This window comes from Lycium barbarum, chromosome 10 (assembly GCF_019175385.1).
Source record: "Lycium barbarum isolate Lr01 chromosome 10, ASM1917538v2, whole genome shotgun sequence".
Lineage (NCBI taxonomy): Eukaryota > Viridiplantae > Streptophyta > Magnoliopsida > Solanales > Solanaceae > Lycium > Lycium barbarum.
Genome location: NC_083346.1, coordinates 58944948 through 58952055, shown reverse-complemented (window position 1 = coordinate 58952055; position 7108 = coordinate 58944948). Strand labels below are relative to the sequence as shown.

The following is a 7108-nucleotide window of genomic DNA, read 5'->3' as shown; positions in this document are numbered from 1 at the left end:
TAGTCCGAGATATGTAGGAAACCTAGAAACCAGGGTCCGAACATCATTTTGAGAATTTCCACAAAAAGAAAAACATTTTGAGTTGGTCGGTCAAAAATCAGGGTTCATCAAATTTCGTTCCTTGCAGATGGCTTTGCCTTCCTCGCACAACGAAGGGGCAGTTGTTGACTCCTAATTTTTGACCTCCAATAATTGTATTTAATTATTTTGAGCCCCCGAACTACAGACGGAGCAGGATATGCATTCCATAAATCAAAATTAATTTTATAAAGTTATCTCGGTGGTATTTTCCCACTACAATTAGTAAAACACCGATAAAAGGGCAGCCGCATGACGTTTTTACATTTTTCATATATTTTCAAGAAAATACAAGAATAGTTTGTTTTTTCAAAGAGTCAGTTAATTACGAGTTATTTATTTTAAGCATGTATACTTCAGCATCATTAAGTGTCCTACTCCGTCAAAGTTAAGGGACTTGAATTAATTAAGTAAAACGATAAGTGCAAATTATTTAGGTAAATTAAGTGCCTAAATTAGAATCTAATTATTTTTTTGAATTTATTTGGGTTTTTATTTAAAGACAACATGAGGCACATGAGGGCACTATATATTTATACTTTGAATTTTCCTAAAATACTTTGCATATACGTATATACATATATATATATATATATATATATATATATATATATATATATATATATATATATATATATATATATATATATATGTATATACGTATATACATATATATATATATATATATGTATATACGTATATACATATATATATATATATATATATATATATATATATATATATACGTATATATATATGTATATATGTATATATATGTATATATATGTGTGTATGTGTGTGTGTGTGTGTGTGTGTGAGTGTGTGTATGTATATATATGGAAGATATACATAATTCATATATGGGTGTATACAAAAATATTGTGGCTCCTTTCTTTTAAATTTCAGTCGCTCCAGCCCAATGGCTTAACCAGCCCAACCTGCCAGTGCTATATAAGCACATTTCATTAGCCAAATAGACCCCTTTGGGGTTGATGTTAGTGAATAAGGGCTAGGGTGCGAAACCCTAGCTGCCACCTCATTCCATTCCTCTCTCCTCTGTCATTTCATTGCAAAAAATGGCGATATGGCAGAGGAATTCAGCCCCCACCAGTCTTTGGACGGCTAGAACGGGTAGATTTAATGTTACTTCATCCTTTTCCACCATCTCTCACGAAACACACCCTTGCCAAGATACGATCCCACTCTCCTCTCTCCTTTTTCCTTTCTTTCCCGTTGAATCGGCCTACTAAGCATTAATTGATGCTGTACTTACCCATTTGAACCTTTGATTCCCATTAGTTCCTTAAGAACCAACCTGATCGAAGAAGGCGAGTCATATTGAGTCGTTCATTATTTGCTTTGTCTTAATCTGGTTCGTTGATTTCAAATGCAAGCTTAATTTTCTGAAAAATTTACAAGTCCCTTATTGATTATTTTTAGGATTTCACTCAAACCCCCATTTCATTGGAATAAAAGAGGAAAAAAAGGGGGCTTGACACAAAGACCCACGCACAAAACCCAGATTTTGAGCACTTATACTCGAAATTAGGGTTCTCAGTTGAAAGTTTTATACTCAACTGAAAGGTTGAGTTCTTCGTTTTTAAATTTGTTTTTCTTTTATTAGTGTGGCTGAGCTTTGAGTTGAGGAAGCACAAAAACGCTCCTAAATCCAGTCTTGACCAAGGCTGCACCTCAAAAAGGTACTTTTTTATCTTGCCATTGCTTCATTTTAATATCTTGCTTAGTTTGGAGGTTAGTTTAGTTGTATACTGTTTAGTTTAATATTGTATTTGATTATTTAGATATTGATTATGTTGTTAGCTTAAGTGTAGATTCCTTAATCTTATGTTTAAGTACACTGCTTAGTCTAAGGTATTCTTAATAATATTTTGGCTGCTGTTTAATCACTATTATACCTGTGTATTTGAAATCTCAATTATCTAAGTGGTTTAGTCTAATGAGGATTTATTATGATTCAGTCTTGATGACTTTAAATAAAAAGGCATTTAGGATATTCAAAAGTGTTTGGTATGAGTTTAGAGCTAAGAAATGAAAATGTGACCTTATTTTCTGTCATTATTATGTTGAAGTGATCCTGATGACTTATAAGTTGGAAGAAATGAATTCATAATGGCATTTTTCTTGTCCAAAACACATAGCTTAGTCACAGATGTCTAAATAAATGTCTAAATGGCCTTGAACAATGATCTATCAGATGGTTTTGGCTTGAAACTGAGTAGGTTTTAAAGATTGAAAGTGTCTAGGTTTTGTGACTGGAATCTTTTGTTTGGATACCCATGTGATCCTATCACATGTAATCTCTTTTGTCCTTAAACCTTGGTGTGTTTGGAATCTCTGTTGATCCTGAATGATTACACTTAGGTATAACAGGATGAAATGTAGACTAACTATGAATCTATTTTCAATAGTATGAAACTTAAAGTATTATCATAGCTACATCTGTTTGTATTTTTTTATAAAAATTAGACTCTGGCTTTTAAAAAAAATTGAACGAAGTAAAAGAGGAGGGAAAACCTTGTTTTAAACCTGGCCAAATCCCTATTTTTTGTAAACTGTCATGTCGTGGTTCAAATATGGGAATAGGCAATGACCATATGTAAGAAATGAGGTTGGTAATGCTATTTGGCTGTCTTTCGGATTGCAACATGTTTTTTTCTAGTTCTGTCCCACTGAAATATGTCCATCAGTCTTAAAATGAACAATATGTATGTCTGTTAAAATTCTATTTGATGTGAAAGGCTTTGAGGTAATTCCATGACTAGAAGTTTAGGATAAATTGGCTAGAAGTGTTAATGTATATCAGTGTTGGCTAAAGGTTTAGTTTAGTTCAATCATGAAGTTGATAAGACCATAAGTGTGTATATGATCCATATAAATCACTTGGCATAAAGACTCTTTTAAAGGTGCCTCAGCGAGAGGATGAGAGGAACAAAATTCAACTTGGTCCATAATATCTCTCCACCAAATTAGAGGCACCACAGCATGCCCTATGAGCACATGGAATGATTGTGATCATATGTACCACTGGTCCTTCATCCTTATCACTTAATCCAAAGATTGGGATAAAATGGGTTGGTTAAGTGCCTAAAGAGCCTGTTAAAAATAAAAAATGAACCTGCCCACCTAATGCCATTGGTCTTCTGAGAAATGGGAGCAGAGATGAGTTAATATAAAGTCTAGAGTGATAAAATTTTATCTTGAAATTTAATGCTAAACTGTTATACCCCGTATATTTATACGTCAAATTATTCGCAAGTAAATCGACTCAAGTTGGAGGCGGAATTATTTTCGGACATGAAATACGAACCTTTAATTTTCAATTTTAATTAGAACATAAATTGTTTATAAATTTTATTTAGTGTAAATATATTATTGGAGATTGGAAACTAATTAATTGTGACTAAATTATTAAGTAAGGGATTAGTGATTAATTAATTTAATTAAGTCTTGTGGGCCCCACCCGAAAAAAAGGGGGGGTTGCAATGGGCTGCCACGTGGCACCAAGTGGGCTGCCACGTGGTCACCATGTGGGCTGCATTTAAGACACTAACGTGTCAAAACAAGAGGAAGCATATATGAACAAAATTGAGTGATGAATAATTCATCACTTAATTTTTGTTCTTGCAAAGCTTTAAAAAAAAAAAAAGAGAAGGCATGGCCATGGCTGCTGCTCACGGCCAGCCATGGCCAAGAAAATTTTGTTGTTTTGTTGCCTTTATTTGATTCCAAGATGATTTGCAAGTTCAAGGAGGTGATAGCAACGTTGGATATTGAATCGAGGAACAAGAAAATTGCGAAATTGGAGCAATTAAGAGTAGAAATTCCTCCGAGAAAATTAAGGTAAGATTTTCTTGTTTTATGGTGTAATTGTGTTAATAGTATTGTAATGGAATTATTAAAATTGGATTGGACGAAATTGGAATTTAGAAAATGCCAGAAATCGATGTTATAGGAAATTGTGGGTTGAAATGGATTCAAAAAGGTTGTTGGGTTGTTAGAATTGTTATGGGCTGAATTGTGAGAATTTTATATGTATATCTCTGTGGTTGGTATTTCTATGCTAACAGGAGAATAATTGGAAATTCGGGTTAGGCGAATATATAGGGGAAATGCTGCCCGATTTTCGTTAAGCCCTTAACTAATGAAAAACCCTTAACGAGAAAGTATAAGTTAAAGAATAAGTTCTATAAGCGATGGGCTACGAATTTATGAGCTACAAAGTATAGTTACTAACGATAACGTTACTTTGACGTTAAATAGGCTAAAGGGGGCGACAAAGCGAACGGATTTGCGAATAGTCGTTAAACAGGTATGTAAAGCTATCCCTTCTTTCTTTTGGCATGTCTTAGATTGAAGTGATGAATGATATGAGCTTGGGGTAATCCTATTCACAAGTCTTGAGTGTGATTCATGATTCTTATTCACTTCTTGATGTTAGAGCTCTTAAGTGATTGAGCTTCCCTCTCCAGTTTCCTATACGTTGGATAATAGTCGACATATATAAGCCCCTATTCCTAGAAACTCTACGATAACTAATGTCTCTGACTTCTATAAGCTATTTCACACTATATTGACATGTGTCTACGATTCCTAAGACTCTTTTGATATGAACTATGATGACATTCGAGGGATACTTGATATAATTGTCACTACTGATACTCAGGTGTTAATCTCTTCTTCTCATTCTGTTTGAGTCTTGATAATGATTTAAATTGCATATGGTTGCTCACTACTCTGCTCGTGCATGCCTCAATATGTCTTTCACCGAGTCTCGGGTCGGGTATGTTATCGTGCACAGTTTCACTGCATTGTTCACCAAGTCCCTCACTAGAGGGACGGGTACGGTATATATATATATATATATATATATATATATATATATATATATATATATATATGATATGATGATATGTTATGGCGGCCAGGAGGGCATATGATGACTTTATTGACCGAGTCCCTCACTAGAGGGCTGGGTACGGTATATATGTATATGATGATGATATGATTATGTCATCGAATCCCATAATGGGCCGGGTATGATATATGATGTTGACATGCATGATTTATGTTTCAAAGGCAAGTGATTTGGTATTCTGGACATTGTACTTGTTTTCTGTACTCCTTTTTTCCAGTTATGATCCTTTTTACTGTATTTCATGCTTTATATACTCAGTACATATTCCGTACTGACCCCCTTTCTTTGGGGGGTTGCGTTTCATGCCCGCAGGTACAAATAGTCTATTTGGTGACTCTTCAGCATAGGAATTCTATTCAGCTGTCTTGGAGAGCTCCGTTGTTCCAGAGTTTAGACTTTTGGTACATATCTTATGATATATATGTATGTTTATCCAGGGGTACGACGGGGCCCTGTCCTATCATATTTCGCTATTCGTACTCTTAGAGGTCTGTAGACATATGTGTGGGTTGTGTATAAGTTATGTTCAGCTGTGTCTATACGATGTACTATGATATGATGTCCGTCTATAGTGGTAGCCTTGTCGGCTTGCATATGACATGATATTGATGAGTAGTGGCAGCCTTGTCGGCTTGCGCATCGTTTTATAATTTGATCAGGTGTGACTCCTCAGGAGACAGTTTATCTGAATATACATATATGACGACGTTATGAACCGTTGGAGTTCTTTTGCAAGTTTCCATATTATTCATAGATTCAGTTTGATTATATGTAACAGGTCGTATACGGGTGTCCAGTTCGGGCACTAATCATGGCCCACGGGGTTGTGTCGTGACATAAACCATCTAAGTCCCATGTCTGTTTGAGTTCTTGTGTTGTCCTTATTCTTAAGATTTTGCTAAACCGAAAAAATATAATTGTCATAGCATCCAAGTTGTGGTGTATGCGGACATCGTGTTCCCTGTATGTGTTCTCTTCTCTTGTTTAACTTTCCTGGAGCTTAAAAGGGCATCCCTATGGTTTTTTCTTTCTAGTTGAATCTGCACAGTCTTCTCCTGCTCATCCATCACTATCTATTAAACTAGAAAAGAGTTATGCAAATCTGGTGCTTTGTTTCTTTTGATTCTCAAGTTCCTTGGGGATTATCGGTGCAAGAAATAATTTTTAATCTCTTTAACCAATAGTCTTCTGTTGTAGTCTGATGCTGCCTGAACTTTATGAACTGAATATGTGTTGGTTTGATTTCATGAAATTGCTATGAGAACTGCTTTTGTGTAAAGCTATACAGGGATTGTATGCTTGGTATTTACTTGTTTAGCTTGAGTTCATTGTGGCCTTAGATATGTGCATGAAATGCGCATAGGTTGGCAAAAGGAGTAAGAAGGATACAAGTGTTATACATTTGATATACACATTCTATGTATATATCATTGGTATATTATATGTATACAAGAATAAGAGAATTATATGTTAGTGTAAATCAGTGGAAAACAAAGGGATATAGCCCTTTAAGCCTCAATCTTGATCCATTTTAGGTTTAGTACAAATCTGGGCCTGGCCCGATTTAAAAAATTAGCATGAGAGGCTCATATGTGCACTTAGAATGAAAAAGGATTAGACCAATGGGCTTTAGGTAGATCAAGACTGCAACTGGGCTCCCGGGCCCAAATTCTTATGAAACTGAATCTGTGAATGTTGAGTTTTACCTTGTGTACATATATGTTATCTGTGTATGTTGTTAGTTCTTACATATGTTGCGCACGTATGCACTTGTTGATAAGTTCAGTACTATAATTTATAACCGGTTTCTCCTCTCCTCTTTTTCCTTTTCATTGCATGGGCCACTTGGGCCAGGTAAAAACCAAGTCTGTTGGGCTGAGGCCCAACACACAAATTCTTTTAGAAAATACAAAAGTCCTGGTCGAAGGAAATGGAAGCTATTATTGTACGTGAACGCATTGAAGGCCCATCCAATGGTAAAAATGGCCAACTAGGGGTTTGGTACACCTCTATCCTAACCCTCTCTTTTACGTATGATATTTTATTTGATTGTTATATTTGTATAACTTGTAAACATTCATATTATAGTGGAAT

General features: G+C 35.1%; 1 long non-coding RNA gene across 3 annotated transcripts; it reads left to right on the top strand.

Annotated features, from left to right (window-relative positions):
- Positions 1-1071: 1071 nt before the first annotated feature.
- On the top strand, positions 1072-5840 carry LOC132614614 (uncharacterized). Of its 3 annotated transcripts, XR_009572363.1 has the most exons (5): positions 1072-1450; positions 1703-1778; positions 3842-3939; positions 4360-4408; positions 5327-5840. It is a non-coding gene; the product is annotated as an uncharacterized LOC132614614 (long non-coding RNA). The 3 variants fall into 3 exon arrangements; XR_009572362.1 differs by having other exon boundaries at positions 1072-1778; positions 5327-5839; XR_009572364.1 differs by lacking the exon at positions 3842-3939 and having other exon boundaries at positions 5327-5837.
- The last annotated feature ends 1268 nt before the right edge of the window (positions 5841-7108 follow it).